Genomic DNA, 20,563 nt, shown 5'->3' with positions numbered 1-20,563 from the left:
TTCAAGATCTTGCATCTCCTACACAATCTTTGTAAAATGCACCAGTGATTTAGCAGAAAGTTGAACAACAAGGGGTTTGTCAAAGAACGTTTCGTCCGTTTAAAAAAAAAGTTCATAGGAAGGCACTAAGACCTTGATGATAAATATTCCATATCAACTTATCAAATAATACACGATGGTCTTGAAATATAGATTATGCGTACTGACTCTGTTTATCAGAAGTTATTGAAAAGCGTTCTTTTATTTGTTTCAAATAGTATTCCCGTTTTTCTTTCTTTTTTTTGGTGATAATTTACATGGATCTGTACTGATACGTCTCGTTTTGTTGTTTGCAATGTATTCATATTTACTATGTCCGTGGGACTGTTTGTGTTTCTTATACATATGCCGAGACTCTGTACTTAAACATCTCGCTATTGTTTTATTGTTAATTTTTGTTTTTCCGTCTTTTATATTTTCTAATGCCTTTCTCATTTGCCATATTGTGTTTCTTTTATGCATAATGACGTGGCTCTTTTTCTTAGAAGAAATACACAATTTATCTAGAGACAATCGTCAAAAAGGAAATTGACCATCTATTTTACATTCTGCAGAGGATATGTCTAAAGAACTAAAGACTATATTATTTTCATAATTTTAACGACATTATTTTATAATTCTACCTTGAGACGTTTACATTCTGGTGTCGTACGCGCGATTCGATTTAAGAGCCCCGTGCTCAAAACCTTTCAATCGTTTATGGTAGATTAACATACATTAATAACATTAAAAAAAAAAAAAGAATTGAATGAATTTGTTATATTTGATATAAGCCTTTTTGTGAATATGTGTTAAGTATTTAATTGTTTTATTGGTATTACGATACTTGTACGTGTTATACATTCTGTAATTCATGATGCTTTTGTAGTTCTGTCTTTCATTTTGCTAATGTGCTTTGTCTATATTCCTCTTGGTGTTTCTTCGACAACTTAGTTGTTGCTCCACTTTCATTTTTGCTATGTGCTTTGTCTATATGTTTTTTTTTAAGTTTTTCGTTACACGTATGCCGTAGCTCAGTACTTATACATCCCGTCATTGTGTTATTGTACTAAGAAAAATTTGTGTTCTTAATTTTTTCTTATTTGCTTGATTATGGACTTTCCATTTTGAATTTTTCTCGGAGTTCAGTATTCTTATGATTTACTTTTCAATATGTTATGACATTAAAGTCTTTGTAGTGTTAAAATATTCAGCCAAATAATAACTGCGTCAATAAATTTGGTCTCCTGCTGCTTTGTTTTATTGTTTTGAACTGCAGAGAACCTATTTTTTATGATAGGTGTAAACATGACGTCAGATTCCAATGTATTGCAGGTTAACCTTTCAAAATGAAAATCGAAACGACCTTTGGAAAAAAACACACCATGTAGTCGCAGTTGTGTCGTTTGTGATTTTAACGGTTTTCTTTTTTTTCATATACATGTTACCTAAAACAAATGTGTTGGTTGCTAAACTGACGCCAGGTTATGAATTAAACCGCAATTGCGTCATAACTATTTAACCGTTTTCAACTGCTCAACATGGTTTACTTTTATAAAATGTTATTTGGATGGAGAGTTGTCTCATTGGCACTCACACCACATCTGCCTATATCTATTAGTTTTTTTAGATTTAAACAGGGATACATTTTATGTAACAAAATTTTTTATTCGAAAATAGTTCGTAAACAAAAATATGGTGTTGGTAGGAAGAGTATCAAAACATTGATTCCATATACAACTAATCAAACTATCATGAACTTTGTAAACTATGTGTTAATCAAATAAAAAAAAAGATTACCGATTGCTATATTTGCTGAAGTCGGTATTTACATGGGTTTTAATAATTGAAACAAGATTTCAATTGTTTTACATTGTTATTTCGGGGCCTTTTATAGCTGACTATGTGGTATGGGCTTTGTTCATTTTTGAAGGCCGTACAATTACCTATAATTGTTAATTTCTGTGTCGTTTTTGGTCTCTTGCCGAGAGTTGTTTCATTGGCAATCATACCACTTATTCTTGTTTTAAATTGTCGCCTACTTTTGAATTCCGTAGAATATGAATGATTTTTTTATGCCTCAATTGTTCCTATGACTACTACTGTATTACACATTAAATTGAAAATTGTTATGGGGGATGTTTCAAAGAGACAACAACCCGACCATAGAAAAAACAACAGCAGAAAGTCACCAACATGTCTTCAATGTAGCGAGAAATTCCCACACCCGCAGGCGTCCTTCAGCTGGCCCCTTCACAAATACATACTAGTTCAGTGATAATGAACGCCATACTTATATCCGAATTGAACAGAAGAAACTAAAATTAAAATAATACAAGACTAACAAAGGCCATAGGATCCTGACTTGGGACAGGTGCAAAAATGCGGCAGGGTTAAATTAACATATTGATGAGATTTAAACCATCTCCTTATACCTCTAAAATGTAAAAATGTAAACGAATATCAATATACACATTTAAAATTCAGTTCAAAAGAATTCGGAGTCTGATGTCAGAAGATCTAACCAAAGAAAATAAAAAAAATACATAAATAACAACATACTACTAGTAGTTAACTGACATGCCTGCTCCAGACTTCAATTAAACTGATTAAAAGATTATGATTTAATCATAATAATATCAGGCACAATTCTTTCCGTTAGGGGTTTAGTATCATACCATCATAACATATATGAGAAGAACTTAACCCGTGTCATGCCAACAACTGGTCATGGTTTTTGAATAAATGTGTTTAGTTCCAATGCAAAGACCCTATAAGTGAACCAATACTAACGCCAAAATATGCATTCTTTAATGACCTGAAAACAGTATTGTAACTATATCCCTTCTTAATAAGTCTATTTAAAGGTTTTGTTAGTTTCTGAGGTGAAAACTGACATTTTTGTGCTTCATAAAGAATATTTCCATAAAAAAATGAATGTGAAATACCTGAACGCATAAGAAGTCTTTATGTTGAGCTATATTTACGAATAATGTCCTTATACATGTACCGATGATGAAATTTAGTAAATGTTTTAACTAGTTTGTGATATCGAAAACCCTGATAAAATATTTTTTCAGTAATACATAAATTGTTTTCGTTAAAATCTAAAACATTGTTAAGGACACGAGCGAATCGTACAAGTTGAGATACATAAACACCGTAAGATGGTGACAAGGGCCGTCACCATCTAAAAATGGATTATTAACGATTGGAAATGAAAAATCATGTCTTTTATTATAAATTTTGGTATTAAGCTTTCCGTTATATATATCAAGATCAAGGAAAGGGCAGTGGTCATTGTTTTTTATTAGCTTTTTTTAAAGTAAGTTCAACAGGATAAATTTCTTAAGTATACATACTGAAATCGACATTATTGAAAGTCAAAATATCATCCAAATATCTAAAAGTATTATTAAATTTGTTTATGAAATAATGTTTGGATGGGCCTTTGCTGATTTTTGTCATCAATTGTAACTCATAGCAATACAAAAACAGGTCCGCAAAAAGTGTTGCACAGTTAGGCCCTATTGGAATTCCGATAACCTGACGATATATCGAATCTCAAAAGCGAACAAAACTGTTATCTAGTAAATATTTAAGGGCATATTTAGTATCAAAACATGTCCAATTGACATAGTTTTTGTTATTTATTGCTACTAAAAAATGACAAAAAGACAGTTTGAACATATTGATGTGGATTCATTAGCATTCGTTGAATACTTATTTTCGTAAAATTCGTGGGTACATTTTAACCACGAAATTAAATATTCAACGATCGATGAATACTCTATAGGTTTGTGTGCAGACTTCAGCAAAACCACAAAATTAAAGATCCACACATATGCAAGTTTTCATTATTCCACGAAAATTGGTACCAACGAAAATAAATGAATCCACAGTATTCACATTCTGACTTTTTAAATGCCAATTTAATTAGGTGTGTGATTTTTTTTCTTAATGAGAAAGTGCGGCAATGCGGTATACAGGGTAGACAAATCTTAACTTCTGAACATATTCAAAATCACCAATATCAGCAAGTAACTTATCAAGTACTTCCAACGAGTGCTTTTAACTCCAAAGAAATTAATTCCACTATTTTTGAAGGCCTTATTTGAACAATTTATTATCAGGTTTTTGATTGTACCAAGTGTACTGGTAAGAAGAAAAGACAAATACTTGTTAACTCACAAATGATGCAGTTATCACATAATGCATGTTCTTGAAACAGAAAACAAATATTGTTGCATACGTGTCGTTCCATGCAAATTCAAAGAATGTATTTCAATTCATTGGGATTATTTAAATCGCCAACTTATCGTTTTTATTTTGTTTTATACTTGCACTAAGTACATATAAAGGAAATGACTAACTTTTTATATGCAATGCACTTTATAACACTACTGGACGAAAAAAACCTGTCCATACCAGTAACAGTCGTTGTACGACTGTCTTAGTCTGTAAAAGACAAGTAATGACTGTCAAATCTGTCATATTTCGTTGCAACAGTTCATTTATGTATGTCTCAACTTTTCTACGGGTTATGAAAGTCAAAAAATGCTACCATCAGTCATTTCAGTGGTTTGCGGTGTTGTCACAGACAAAATCTATTTATTACAGTCTTTCTAATAGTTGTGGCAGTTGCATAATGTCCGTCCCAACCTTTTAATAGTTGCATTAAATATTGTTCAAAACACCTTTCTGGATAAACCATAAGGAGCATTCAGTCCAACAAACATATGCATTAGCTATTCATTGGTCATTTACTTAATTAACCTTTATTGAATACTACTGTTCGAAAATGAATAAAACTTGTTTTTACAGGAATGTTTCCTGGATTGGCAGATACTCCCGGATCTATCTGCTGTTTTTAATGCTGGGTGTAGATCAAAACAAGTACGTAGATGCATATCATTTCTTATATTTGTGGGAATATACCCATTTTAAACCAATGAACTCTTGGTAATTAAATGATTTATTAAGTTAATTAGAGTTGGGAAAGGAAATGGGGAATGTGTCAAAGCGACAACAACTGGACCATAGAGCAGACAACAGACGAAGGCCACCAATTGGTCCTAAATGTAGCGAGTATCTCCCGCACCCGGAAGCGTCCTTCAGCTTTATAGTATATATGGTGACATTTATCTGTTTTCTTTTGCCACTACGTGAATGTCACTACTTTGTTCGCAAATGATACTCGCGATTCGGGTCATCAAGTTTAATTGCATACTATCACATAAACTTTGTTTATCTCAGGCATAGATTACCTTAGCCGTATTTGGCACAACTTTTTGGAATTTTGGATCCTCAGTGGTGTTCAATTTTCTACTTGTTTGGTTTAATTTTTTTTTATATGGGCGTCACTGATGAGTCTTATGTAGACGAAACGCGCGTCTGGCGTACTAAACTATAATCCTGGTAACTATTTAGAGGAGGGCATAAACATGTTATCCTCAGTAAGGCACCTGTTGCTTAGTGGTTGTCGTTTCCTGATATGGTTCATAACTGATTCTTTTTCTGGTTTTTATAAAGATTATATTATAAAAAACAATGAAAAGTCATGTCAGTTCTTTTATAATTATTTTTTATTGTCAATGCATACAGAACGTCCTACAAAACAAGAAGACAAAATGTGTAAGGAACTAGGCACTCATATAGAAAATTGGGATTTCATTTATAGTTTTCCCTTTTTTTTGCACTAAAAACATCAAATTTAGTATGTTTCAGTTTAAGATTTTACATAGAACTCTCGCTACAAATGCATTATTGCAGAAATATGGGTTAAAAGAAACTAACTTATGTAATTCCTGTAATGAAACTAAAGACACTATAGGTCACCTTTTCTGGGAATGTACCCTGGTTCGAAATTTGTGGTTAGAAATTGCAGCACTTTTTCTAGTGGAAAAATATTTAACTGCAATACTTAAAGAGGAAAATATTGTTCTTTGGTCAGAGTATTGGGATGTTTCCTGAAACTTATTCACTATTCTGTTAAATATTACATTTATACACGTCGCTTTAATACTTCATGATCGACTCATGCAAGTGTTATAGCTATGATTAAACATTCCTACCGAATAGAAAAAATATCTACCTCCTTTTACATATCCCCTAAAGCAAGAGAGAAATTTGATAGTAAATGGGAAGTAATTAAAAACTTAGTTCACATGTGAGGAGAGATCCATCTATTTTGTACTTACGTAAGGCTTTTTAATAATTCATGTAGAATTAATAATATGTTGATGTACGTCACAACTGGACAGTGATTTGTTTTTGTATGATTGTATTTGAATTATCTCCCCTTGACTTAGGTTGACATTTATTATGTGATTTTGTCCAACATGTCATGTGTGACCCTTATATATTAATAATATCTGGTGGCCTCTCCTAGTACCTCTCATATTCAACATCATTGTATAGGCAGTGATGCATGTGGCTAGAGGAGAAGGCTGATGTCATCATTAACCTTATTAGCATATTCAGGTATTCTAATTCAGAGTGATAAATGATGTGTATGATCGAGTAGAAAATATATAATAACAATAAGCATATCTAACTTTTTAATTATAGGCTGTTTTTTAAAAATTTAATATCAATACATGTATTATGAATTATCTATATATTTATGTATCAAAATGCTTGGTGTATTTTCAGATGAAATAAAAATAAATTACAATTTAAAAAAAAAAATATTTTACCAAAAAAATGAATAAAAGTTAATAATTAAAATAATTTCTGTATTTCAGGTGTGTAATTTGATATCCACTACTTTTGGGAAGAGAACATCTAAGAGAACTATTGGGTGTTCTCAGTGCTGCAATAGCCCGCCAAATAGTACACTCATTCCATGTAATGGTTACTTATGCAAGCAAGGTGAGTCATTTTCACTGAAACATCGAAATCAAAATACAGATCAGTACGAAAGAAAATAAGCAAAATCTGAACAGCTAATAATCTGTTCGTGTTGTTAGATTTGCATTGTTCGTGAAATATATAAATATATTTTTCCATAGTATTTTTCAAATATCCATTGCTATCGCTAATTTACGAAATTTTAAACTGATCTTCATGGATGATAAATTATTTTCACAACACAGTAGAGTGGTGTGAACATTTATTGCTAGAAACAGATTATCATTGATCATCTGCAACTCAATTGTTTCTCTCAGGCGTACCGGCTCAAGCGAAATAATCTCTATCGTTCAGATGGCCATCGATAGTATATAATTACCGACATTTTTATCCAACAAAAGTCTTTAGTTATACGCTTTGAGAGCAGGCAGTTCTGTAAGGATATTATATTTTTCAGACTTTCATGTTTGACGCCTCTAAATAACTTTATAAGATTACAAATATAATAGTTATAGACAGCTGTATATCTTTAGCCATTAATTGATAAACTTTTTTAAGTCATTTTTAGGAGCAATAAACAAAGGAATTATGTCAATTGGACATGCTTTGATACTTTATGTGATATTGAATTATTACTAGATAAAATTTTTGTTCGCTTTGGAGATTCCGTATATCGCAAGGTTATTGGAATTCCAATGGGGACTAACTGTGCAACATTTATGGCTGACTTGTTTTTGTATTGCAATGAGTTACAAGTGATGACTAAACCAGCAAAGATCCATTGAAACAACATCCGATACAAAAATGTATCCAAACTTTTAGATATTTGGATGATATGTTGGCTCTCAATAATGACGATTTCAGTATGTATACTAAAGAAATTTAACCTGTTGGATTACTTTAAATAAAGATAATACCTACAATGACCACTGTCCTTTCCTCGTGCTTTATATCTATATCATAAACGGAAGCTTAATATATAAAAATGTTCATTCCCTATCGTTAGTTATTCATTTTTAGATGGTGACGTTCCGTTGTCACCATCTTACGGTGTTTTTATATCTTAATGTGTACGATCCGCTCGTGTATGTAACAACGTTTTATATTTTAACGAGATAAATTTATGAATTACTGAAAACATTACACCAGGGTTTTCGATATCACAAAGTAGTCAAAACATTTCCTAAATTTTATCAAATTTATTACTGAAAACATTATTACACCAGGGTTTTCGATATCACAAACTAGTGAAAACATTTACTAAATTTTATCATCGGTACAATGACATCTTTCGTAAATATAGCTCAACATGCAGACATCTTTTACGTTCAGGTATTTCACCTCTTATCAATAATTTGTGATAATATTCTTTTTAAAGCACAAAAATGTCAGTATTCACCTCATAAGCTAAGAAAACCTTCAAATAGACTTATTAAGAAGGGATATAGTTACGATACTGTTGTCAGGTCATTAAAGAAAATAAATTAGTCCGCAGTAAGCATGGGCAGGGAAATATCAACATTGTTCTAAAATCAAATGTCTGTTGAAATGAACATTATAGAATCTATAAAATATTAACAAAAACAAATAAATTTTGATCATCCTGTCTCATTTGGATGAGTACAAAGTGTGTTCAAATGAGGACAGATTACACGTTTTAGACATTTATCATACACGTCTGAAAGGCAGCACTCTTGGTTTGATGAAGCCAACACGCTTTTGAAAATGAACCGTTTTAACAATAACACCTTGGCATATAATGTCTGTTCAAATTCAGGAGCCTCTGACCATTGATTCTCTGAACTGGAGCACATTTTTGTTTAAGGGCCAGCGAAAGCTCAACTCCGGGTGCGGTGTGTTGGTGCTGTGTAAAAATCCCATTGGTGGCTATGGGCTGTTTTTCTGTGGTTTGGTCGGATTGCTGTCTCATGCATGTCACATACAAAAGCATATCATTTTATGAGGATGAGATTATGGCGAGTCATAAGTCTGTTATGAACATTGCATTGAGCAACACATTGGAGGAATTACCTAGTTTGTATTGGATAGCTAAACTTCACAAAATTCCGTACAAACAAAAGTACATTGCCGGCTCATCTGCATGTTCCACTAATTATTATTAACCATATGTGGATTCTTAAAAACTCTAGAGAACTCCGTGATAATTTTAAATCTCGGTCTTTTTCTGAAATTAGTTCTATCAAAACTTTTGATTTTTCAACCTTGTATACCACCATTCCCCATGTGAAATTGAAAAACCGCCTAAAAGAAATAATCCACAATGCTTTTCATCATAAAAATAGTAGCATACGCTATACTTTGGGATCCTATAAGGCATATTTTGTTAATAGTGAACAAAAGGGTAGAACATGCTACGCAGAGGAACAAGTGATCAGTATGCTGGAGTTTCTTGTAGACAACATATTTGTTGAATTTGGAGGAAGACTTTTTCAACAAATTGTCGGCATTCCTATGGGCACGAACTGCGCGCCTCTCCTTGCTGACCACTTCTTTTTTTCATATGAATCGAAGTTCCTTCAGACACTTTCCAAAAACAAGAAGATCAAAGAAGCCAGGTTATTTAATTTTCAGATATATTGATGATGTTCTTTCCATTACAATCCGAACTTTTCTGATTGGGTTCCATTAATATATCCACCAGATCTAGAAATTAGAGAGACAACAGACATGGCTTCCTCCGCCTCATTTTTAGACTAATACCTCGAATTTGACAGACACAGTCATCTCAGTACCAGAATCTATGACAAACGAGACGATTTTGATTTTGAGAAATTATCAATTTACCCTACCTTATTATTAGTAGCAATATACCAACTTCACCTGCATACTTTAAGTGACAAAATTATTTTATGATGTGACTCTGTACCTATGTATCTTGTCATACTTTGAATGACAAAGTTATTTCATTTATTAATATTTCTTTTACTGTTAAGTCTGTTTTTTGTGGGATACATTTGACGTGACTCTGTACTTATGTATCCCGTCATAGTTTGAACCACACTATTATTTTATTTATTAATATTACTTTTACTGTTAAGTCTGTGTTTTGCTACATCTATTTTACGTGACTGTAATTATGTATCCCGTCATACTTTGAACGACACAATTATTTTTTGTCTACATAAGAAAATGCCTGTACAAAGTCAGGAATATGACAGTTGTTATCCATTCGTTTGATGTGTTTGAACTTTTAATTTTGCCATTTGATTGGGGAATTTCCTTTTTGAATTTTCCTTGGAGTTCAGTTTTTTGGTGATTTTTCTTGTTATGCACGCATTCTCTGTTTCTCGATTTTTTTCCCCATTTTTTTCATATATTTTCTAACTAACTTTTTAATTTCAATAGCGACTTAAAATATGTGCAGCCCATGGTTTACGGTAATCAGAACATGGTTTTCTTCAATGAGGAAAGAAAAACCTTATGAATGGATTAAACAGTGTTTTTGTTCAACATAGAATGGATATATAGCTTTTTATACAAATTCAATCGTCTGAAGCTCTCTCTCTCAATACTGTAAGACATATACTAGTTTAAACCTACTTATGTTTTGCCGACACACGGATGATGTTATCTGAAAAATGTATTACTTGTACCTTACGATTTGTAGAATATAGTTGTGAAAAGGTTAAATAATCAACCTTACAAATAATTTTTACTTCAGCACCTGTTGCAGCAGGAAGTACTTGTGGTATTTGTGACCAGGTTAGCAATCCAAATGATTGTGCAGTGGACCAGACATGTCAACCAAATGAAGTATGGAAAAAACAATTAAAGCAAGACATCAATTTCTTTTCAATACTCTGTTATGTATGTAGTACTCAGAAATGCGATGACGACGCTGAAGTGCGACAGTCATACTGACGTGCAATGGTCTGTTCGCTGAATCGCTATGGTTTATCATATGTCATTAATTACAGTTTCGAACGTTCTCTTAAAATCTGCCTTTGTTTTCCTATTTTGATATTAAATAATTGTTAAGTAGTCAAAGCTCTCTTTCACCACTCATGAATTGAAAGTTGATATGACATATAGACAGTACATCTGCGGACCCTTATTTTAACAAATTAATGACAACAACATAATCATACATCATGTCAGATTTAAATACTGAAATAAAAACGGACGAAATAAAACAGAACAAGTGAAAACGGTGCCATTTTCTGTACTTTATACAGCATTGCTCCTAACATAATAGTGTGATAAACCTTGTTGTATAGGTAGTACGGATAAATTAAATGTCAAAGTCGTACACGAATAATCACAACCTTCAACAAGGGTTTTAACTGTTCATTTATTGAAAGTATGATCAATGATACTTGAAAACTAGTATGTTTGTTCAAACATATATGGTTGTTGTGTAAGGTGTAAGGTTGAACGTAGTTTGATAAATTGGAAAGACATGCAAGTTACATATTGAAATTTGAAATGCGTGTTTTTTTTTTTATGTTCAGAATTGTTGGATATAACCAAATGTCATAAATGGTACACAGAAAATCTTTGACACTTGCCAGAAATGTCATTCGATAGAATCATTTTCTGTTTGTAGGTCTGTATAATAACGACAGTGTTTACTGGTGGCGCTATTAAACATGAGCTCGGATGTGAGCAGACACGTGTAAGTAGCTGTGTGTATGATATGAAAAGAATTAAAAAAAATTGAAATTGAATTTCCCCCTTTTATTAGGTTGATCAGGAGGATTTTGAAAATAAATAACTCAGCCTTGATAATCACAAAAATAAATGGTTTGTTCTGTGGTAGTTTGAAAATAAATAACCTGACTTGCAATGTATTGAAAATAAATAACTTAGCAGGTCTATAGCTTCTTGGGCCTTCAGCGGTATCAAAACCCTTCAAAAAATTTTGGCCTCGCTCCGCTCGGCAAAATATGTTTAACAATACTTTTGAAAAAGGCTAGACAAAACCAAACTAAATTAACTTTAATACTATGTATGTAGGTTGTATGCAATACATGTATATTGCTTGTGAATATAAATGATTCATTTCGTGAAGAAAATTATAAAATACTTAATCTAATTATATCAATTGTCTTTTATAATATATTTATTACTATGTATTTGTGTTTCGTTAGTCCTGTCTCGCTATGTATTATCTTAGTATATTTGTATATATATTGTCCTCTTGTACACAAGTCATGCAAGTATGTGTCTGAGGTTATGAAATAAATCTTGAATCTTAAAATTTCTGCAGGGGATACTGATCTTTTCTGATTAAATGGTACATAATGACTTGACTGTACATGTATTATTCATAATTAACAAATATTTAAAAAAATGTATGTTTTCGACTATCATAAATATAGTTGTGAAAATGAATAATCAGTCCCTTGCTTTAATGAAAATGAAAAATCTTGCTTCAACAGTGCAGAAAATGAATAATCTGTCCTCTCAGTTTACAAAAATAAATAACCGATCAAAAACAAATCCTCCTGGCCCCCCTCCCCCAGAATATCAAATGGTCGTCCCCTAAGTCAGGAATTTGATATGCAGTTTCTCGTTTGTTAATTTGATTTTCGTTTCTAGTTTTTGATATATCAACAGTTTATCTAAAAAATGAGGGTACTTTTTCTAAAAATGAGGATACTCTTTATATGGCCTTCCTAATACCGTTTCGATCCCTAACATCACTGAAGAGATATCTATTGTCACAATCCGGATCTGGTGTACTAAAATACATTGACATCGTATGTTTGTGGCATAACATCGCGGCCACAAGTTTAAAAAGTTTTTCTGTTTAGTATTAAATTTATTTAGATCCATTTTGTTACATCTTGTGATCAATTTTATTTGGCAATCGCCAATGGCAGTCAGCAGGGTTAAAGAACATCAGTTGTTCGACCTGTTAGTCAAATGCGTTTTGTTTAAATACACTTTTTCACTTTTTTGGTATTTTGGAAAATGTTGTTTGTGCTGTTTTTAGACCCTTCTACAACGAAATTTGTTTAACATGCACACGTATAAAAAATGCGGTTTTTATCCAACGCAATCATAGGTTTGAACGTAGTTTTCAATATAAACGCCTAAAAAAGTGTACACAACAACTCCAAAATATTTCGGATAACAGATATCCTTCGTCAGTCAGATTCTAATGTGAAATGAATCATCTTTGAGTCTCGTTAGATTAAACTTTTACTAAATCTTGAATTATATACAATAAAAAAAGTCAAACCGAACATCAGTAAAGACGCTTGCACCATTCTAAAGGTTATATGGTTTATTACAACAGAGAGCTCATATATATGCTTTAAATACAAATAATAATGTGCGATTTGAACTAGCACAATTCTAAAACTGTATCGGGAACGACAATTATGATGGTATAACAGGTATACGCATGATAACGTCTGTAAAATTACCAAATAGACAGCACTGAACGATCTAAATATTTGAAATTGAGAGTAAAGTAGTTACAACAGAGTCTGAATATTTAAACATCGTGAACAAACGGCCGTAAAAATGTAATAATATTTGTTTACTAAGCATAACTAGAAGAACGTGGCTAGGTACTTATACATCCCTCAAAAAATTAAGCAATTTAAATTGGTATCTTCAACAAATGTATTTAACAAATGAAAAAGGTTAAGAAAAAGAAACAGAGACTGTAATATAATCAGATCATACCATTATGGAACAACTTGTGTACCTATAATAAAACAATTTATCCATATATAAAAAGAGAGGGACAGACAAACTCAGAGTTCGAAAATAAGCAGACAACTTCATGGCTAAAAAGGAAAAGGACAAGCAGACAAATGATAGTTCACAAGACACAACATGGGACATTTTAAAGACTAAGCAACATAGTATGCTACCCTTTTAACCTTCATCTTTTCTACACCTTAAGTTTAATAAGAAGCAGCTATAGACATCGTGAATATAAATGTATATATTCATACTTATTTTATAAGTGACTTCACATTTTGTTCTTCTTTTTTGGGGGCAACATCACATTTCATTTTTTTTTATATTCACAATTAATTTCAGATTTTTTTTTATCAATTTTGCTTTATTGTCAGTTAAATTAGGCAATGCTTATGGGAAATTTTGTATTGTTTTACTGACACTTCCGAATGTTATTCTTCAGATTTCGTGAAACAGTAATTCATTATAGTATGTATAAGTATTTGCCATCATTTTTAAAGGTCAAACTTGTATCGCATATTTCATTCGATCATATTTACAGAAGTTGTGGTATAAAGCATTGTAACAAACAAACAAAAGAACTCATACTTGATATAATCATTATCCGTTATGAGAATTTGACAATATACTGCCAACTAGTAAAATTATAATTTTCCTTAGTTTTGAAGTAAAACTTAAAAGGTAACATGATTGTATAAAACCGTTGTTATTCTAACTGAGGTAGCAACACCCAACTCAATCAATCAAATCCTAAGTTGATGACATTCAATAGATATGTACATTAAATGGTTTATAGATATAGGAAGATGTGGTGTGAGTGCCAATGAGACAACTCTCCATCCAAATAACAATCATGTTTGTTAAGCTTGGTCGAATATGGCTCAGACCAGGCGTGGTTCAGACACACATATAATGGTTCAGTATTGGTAGAGTAAAGTACTACAGTCGAGCAATAAAAAGTAAATTTCAGACCTATCCAGACTGGTCGAGTAAAAATCAGTACATACAGTTATCATGCTTTATTGATCTTAGTTTATTTTCCTCGCCATTTGACACAGTGTCAATCTTGTTTTATTGATGGATGCGACTATGTATTTGTTTTGTTAAACTGTGACAGTTTTCGCACGTGTTTCCACAATGAAAAGTGTAGGTCCGGTAAGGGCCGATTTTGGCCTCAAATTTCAGGTTCATCGGACGGAAGATTTTAGACACTTTTTAAACAATTACGTGTTCATTCTCAACCTAAATACGTATGTGTTATGTAATATCATCAATTACAACTTACATTTCAATATTAAGAATGAACACAAATGCGGCCAATTTTATTTAAGACGGAAACTGTCTAAAATTTAACAAAAATGCAAAATATTTGAAGATTTCAGTACTTTAGCATGACTTAATGCTGATAGTACCCGATATATGTACATTGTACGGTCAAAAACAGCCCATATTTTTGCAGCAGAAGCATTCCAATTTCCAATGACTAAATAAAAGTTTACATTTTAACAATTTTGTAAAACTAATATATTTTGGGGTCAACATAGGATTTTACTGGACCTAATCCTTTGACAGAAAACTCTTCCACATTGATATATTTGTAATCATCATGCAGATCATAGATCAGAATTCACAACTTATAGGTACAACTCATCTGAAACCTTTATACATAATGTTTTCAATATGTGTACCAGTGTATGCCATCATTTGAGCAATAGTGACTAAAAATGAATGATTTTGACCATATTGTACAATCATTTTAATCTTCAATTTTACCTGAATTTTGGAACTTTCCCGTTTAAAAAAAATTATTATAGTATAACACCGCGTTAGGTAATGCTATGTTGTCTGTCATCATGCTTAAATGACCATGCATGTAGTATACTGACAATATAATACCACAATTTGAATGAAAGTTATGTGATTTTAGCTTTATTTCAATTATCGTTCAAAAGGATATTATGAATTTTTCATTAACAAAGTCGTTGAAATGTCTCTACAGAGAATTACACCGGCTTAAACATGGTTTGTATCTTTGATATAACTCAATAATCTCATAAGTATGTGTCGAGAGCTAGTACGTCGGTCTAGTGGTATAATTCGAATATTCCGAATGGTGTGAATACACAACTACCTATAGCAATGTTTTCCATCCTGTAAACAAGTGTAACATCACATAAATCTTTGTTGTATCTGCAGTTTATATAATCAGTTTTTTTAAAACATAAGTATTGACAATAAAGAAGACTGGGTATACATTACCCTGTGAACAGCACATACTTTGTAAAAAACACATATGTTCAAAAACGGATAGTTAATAGATTTACCAGATGGTTAAATTATTGTTTAACTGTGGGCAATACATAATAAATACATCAATAGCTATATTGTATTTGCAAGTTACCTTTCAACCAATCAAACAAAATCTAGACAAAATTGAAAAAAAATGTTTGTCTATCAAATTTCTGTATACTTCAGGTATGCGATTCATTGTTAAAGGAGTACAAAAATACTCACACATCGACCAATGGTAAGAGAGCAGATCATGGAGACCTTGTCCTCTGTTCGGCATGCTGTGACGGACTTAGTTGTAACAAAGCTCAATGTAGAGAGGTCCAAAAAAGTACGTTTGAATTATCCTTTATACCTTAAATATAAAACACAAAATTAGAAACGATAGAACAAGAATAACTTTCAGTTTGTTCTTGCTGCAATGCACTACATCCTTTTGCATTGCTTGTGAAGTTCTTTGTTCATACACACACAATGTAAGTGTAAGTCAAATATTACAATTGTGTATCCTTATACAAATAAGTCCAGCTAATCGAATTATAAACCTTTCAAACATCTAAAAGTATCCAGCGTTTCTGGTATTGAATATTTAGGAGTCACATGTTAGTTGTGCAACATATATCATCGTGTTTTTTATAATTTCATTCTTCATATGGAAGTTTAGCGAGTTTGAATAGAGAAGATGTGATGCACTTGGCAATGAGACAACTATCAACGAATATCCAAAAAATCGGGATAAGCAATTTAAAGTTACCAATCGACATTTTTGAAAGAGCGGAACCCAAACTATGAAGTCAGTGTGTATAAATTGTACCAAGGCATTTAGTCTTAGATGCATTATTTTTTTATTAGTTGTTAGTGACTTTGAACTAGCTGTCAAATAACTGCGAGTACTCTCAGAACTGTTCCTAGTGTCTTTTTGTTGTCAGGATGTACAAGTTCCCGGCCACGTCCACTTGTATTTTTGTCCATCTGATGAGTTAAGCCTTTTTAACTGATTGTTATAGTTTGTTCTTACGTTGTTCTGTTATACCACTGTCCCAGGTTATGGGAGGGTAGGGATCCCGCTAACATGTTTAACCCCGCCACACAATTTATGTATGTGCCTGTCCCAAGTCGGGAGCCTGTATTTCAGTGGTAGTCGTTTGTGTATGTATAACATATTTGTTTTTCGTTCATTCTTTTATCTAAATCAAGCCGTTAGTTTTCTCATTTGAATTATTTTACATTGTCATATCGGGGTCTTTTATAGCTGACTATGCGGTATGGGCTTTGCTCATTGGTGAAGGCTGTGAGGTGACCTATACTTGCTAATGTTTGTGTCATTTTGGTCTCTTGTGGACAGTTGTATAATTGGCAATCATACCACATCTTCTTTTTTAAATGAACATGACGCAATGTGAACTAATTTATGAACAACATTTGAAAAAAAAACAAATATGATTGACAGCAACTAACGACAACCAACTAAGTCCAAGCTTTTGACTTGGGATGAAAATATAGTTTGAAACATATATACTCATAATATCGGCATGAATCATAATCACATACGAACACAATGCATAGCGCACCATTTCAAAAGTACTCGATAGTCATCTTTCAATATTTCAGTCAACAATGGTAAATATATCACCTTGACTTGGCTTTTGGCCTAGACATCTCTTTAACTTATTAATTTGTTAATTGTTTGTTTTATTTTCGACAATAACATGAAACGTACTCTTTTGTGTTACATCAACACGAAGAAACATAATTCTGAGGAAATATAACTGAAATCAACACTAATTATTTGACTAATACAAAGTTCTTGTATCAGTTTAAATCGTCTGAACGTATCGTATTTCCTGCTAAAAGGACGCCTTTCGCTGCATTGAAGACCTGTTGGTGACCTTCTGCTGTTGTCTGTTCTGTGGTCGGGTTGTTCTCCTCTTTGACAACTTTTCAACTTTTGATCTTCAGTGCTATACAATTTTGTATTTTTTTCACTTTCGATCTTTTATATCTGGGCGTCACTGGTGAGTCTCGTGTGGACTAGACGCGTTTTTTGGCGTATTGAATTTTAAACGTGATGTTTTTTGTTATCTATTAATCATGCTTTTCTTTGTCTTATATGTTCTCCTTTTTATTTGTATTGTAGTCCTGTAATATTTTGTTTTCATTTCAATGTTATATTTAACTGTGCCATTAAAGTGCGAGGTTTGGCATGCCATAAAACCAGGTTCAACCCACCACTTTTATTCCCCTTTAAAAGTGTCCTGTACCAAGTCAGGAAGATGGCCATTGTTATAATATTGTTCGTTTCTGTGTGTGTGTTGCATTTTAACGTTGAGTCGTTTGTGTTTTCTCTTATTTTTGAGATAAGACGTGGCACGGTACTTGTCTATCCCAAATTCATATATTTGGTTTTGATGTTATATTTGTTATTCTCGTGGTGTTTTGTCTGTTGCTTGGTCCGTTTCTGTGTGCTGTTGCGTTTCGGTGTTGTGTCGTTGTTCTCCTCTTATATTTAATGCGTTTCCCTCGGTTTTAGTTTGTTACCCCGATTTTGTTTTTTGTCCATGGATTTATGAGTTTTGAACAGCGGTATACTACTGTTGCCTTTATTTGACACATTCCCCATTTCCATTCTCAATTTTATAACCAAACAGTGCGTTATGGCTTTTATATCAGCAAAAGGCAACAATGTACGCACTGATAATATCTGTTACATTTTATTCATATTTCTTCAAAATGAGATACATATCTGGTTCATTATGAAATCGTTAACGAACACATATGTTGAATAGTAAGGTTGCTCTATTTATTTTTTTCAGATCAAACGTGCTTTGACTCTACTATTTGTGGATGACTATGTAGTAAAAAGTGAAGATGTCAAATAAATAAAAATATTTCAATAGTTGGTCAAGTGTGTACATATTGCAAGACAACTGTGAACATAAAAATACAAATCGTGTATCAATACTACACTTCTTTTGTTTCCAAATTCGTCAAATAAGTATGAAAACAAACAATTCCAACACAAAAATAGAAGCGTTCCAAATACTTATTTAGATTTTAAAGTACTGGTGGGTAGAATCTATTTTAGCAGACTCCGGAAGTTAGATGATGGACAATTTATGCGCATGTTCGATAACCTAATTTACGTTGCAATGCTATATTATAAAACAATTGTGTCAACTGTTTCAGAAGACGACGTTGCAAATGATGTTTTATGTTTGATTAAACTAGTGTAACTTGACAATTTAAAATAATAGTAATGTACTTATATTACACAAAATGTACAAAGGAGTATGGCCACGAAGTGCCTATATTGGCCCTGTGAAATTACCAAAAAATAAATATAAACAAGGTAGATATATTGTAGTTAAAACATATCTACCATCATCGTTGTTTGTTATTTTGTAAAAAAAAAATATTTTCATGACGTCACTTATGTGACGTAACACCCGAAATCGAACCGGAACGCTCAAAACATCGAAATTTTCGAAGAATTTCACACTTCTTGGTTCAATTTCGCATTGGCCACAGGCCTCGACCAAAGTAATTCTAATCTCATTTTAATTGTTTGACACTTTGAAATCGTTTGCAACAATTGTTAGCGTGGTCGATCGAGGCCTGTGGCCAAGTCGAAAAGTAAACTTTTGCAAACAAGCAAATCTGGATTCGACACTGTTATTTCCGAGGTACGATAGATTTTTTGGCGAACTAACTAATGAATGTACCACGAACTTATATTAAAATAGAAACAATTTATATAGTTCATCTTCTTTTTATATTATTTTTAATAAATTCTATCATTTTTCTGGGTTTTTTGTGTGTGTGTGTTTTGGAATTACATTGCGCATGTTTGTTGCACTTACCTAAAGAAATGTGGATGAAGGCCGTTTTGCTGGGCGGTGACATGATCGGCATTTTTTGTTTTCTTTGACATATACTGTAGACTATTATGTGAATCTTTTCTTGCAATTGAAGTATGGAGATAACATATTGAGGTAAGTCAAAATTAATTAACAGATTTAAATAACAAATAAAAATTGGAAAAAAAAGTTCCGTAGTCTAGCTTCGTCAACTGCCGACGGGGATTTTTTTCCCGTAGTTACATTTTTTTTTTATTGAAACACAGGACAAAGTTGAGGAAAATAAAATGACAAGTAGATAAAAAATTGATTAAAAGTTCACTTTCGAGGTTATTTTAACACTTAAAAAAGATTTTGAAGTGTTATGTCAAGTTAAGATTGGTCTGCTTTGTTACAAAAAGAAATGGGGCAGCTTTTAATTAAGGCCGAATTAATTCTATGAAAACCGTCTTAAAAATATCTTTATAACTAAGCTAGAGCAGTAATATTATACTGATGTTAAAAACAAAATAAACAAAAGCAGACGACTAGCTTCAGTACCGACTTAAATTTAAGTACCACTTGTTTTCATCTTTTGGAAAGGACGGCGACGTGGTGTAATGGTTAGAGTGTTACGCTTCAGACTAGCGTGTCATTTTTAGCATGGGTTCGCGGCCCACTGGTATACAAAGTTTGTTTTTCTTTCTTTTTTTTTTTTTTATATAATATCATTAAACCTAATGCATTACTTTCATTCCTGTGATTGTTTGAATGGATCCACTGATATTATTTTGTTTTAATTATTTTCTAGTCTTACTGATTGATTGATAACATTTTTTTGAAACGTTTCTATTTGTCATTTGATTTTATTTAAAGAAGAAATTGTT

At 32.2% G+C, this 20,563-nt stretch overlaps 1 long non-coding RNA gene across 1 annotated transcript; it reads left to right on the top strand.

Annotated features, from left to right (window-relative positions):
• Positions 1-4,840: 4,840 nt before the first annotated feature.
• LOC134696199 (uncharacterized) lies at positions 4,841-18,734 on the top strand. The gene is made up of 6 exons (XR_010102915.1): positions 4,841-4,914; positions 6,765-6,891; positions 10,553-10,644; positions 11,438-11,506; positions 16,027-16,171; positions 18,654-18,734. It is a non-coding gene; the product is annotated as an uncharacterized LOC134696199 (long non-coding RNA).
• The last annotated feature ends 1,829 nt before the right edge of the window (positions 18,735-20,563 follow it).

This window comes from Mytilus trossulus, chromosome 14, assembly GCF_036588685.1.
Source record: "Mytilus trossulus isolate FHL-02 chromosome 14, PNRI_Mtr1.1.1.hap1, whole genome shotgun sequence".
Lineage (NCBI taxonomy): Eukaryota > Metazoa > Mollusca > Bivalvia > Mytilida > Mytilidae > Mytilus > Mytilus trossulus.
This window is presented reverse-complemented; position numbering and strand designations above follow the sequence as displayed.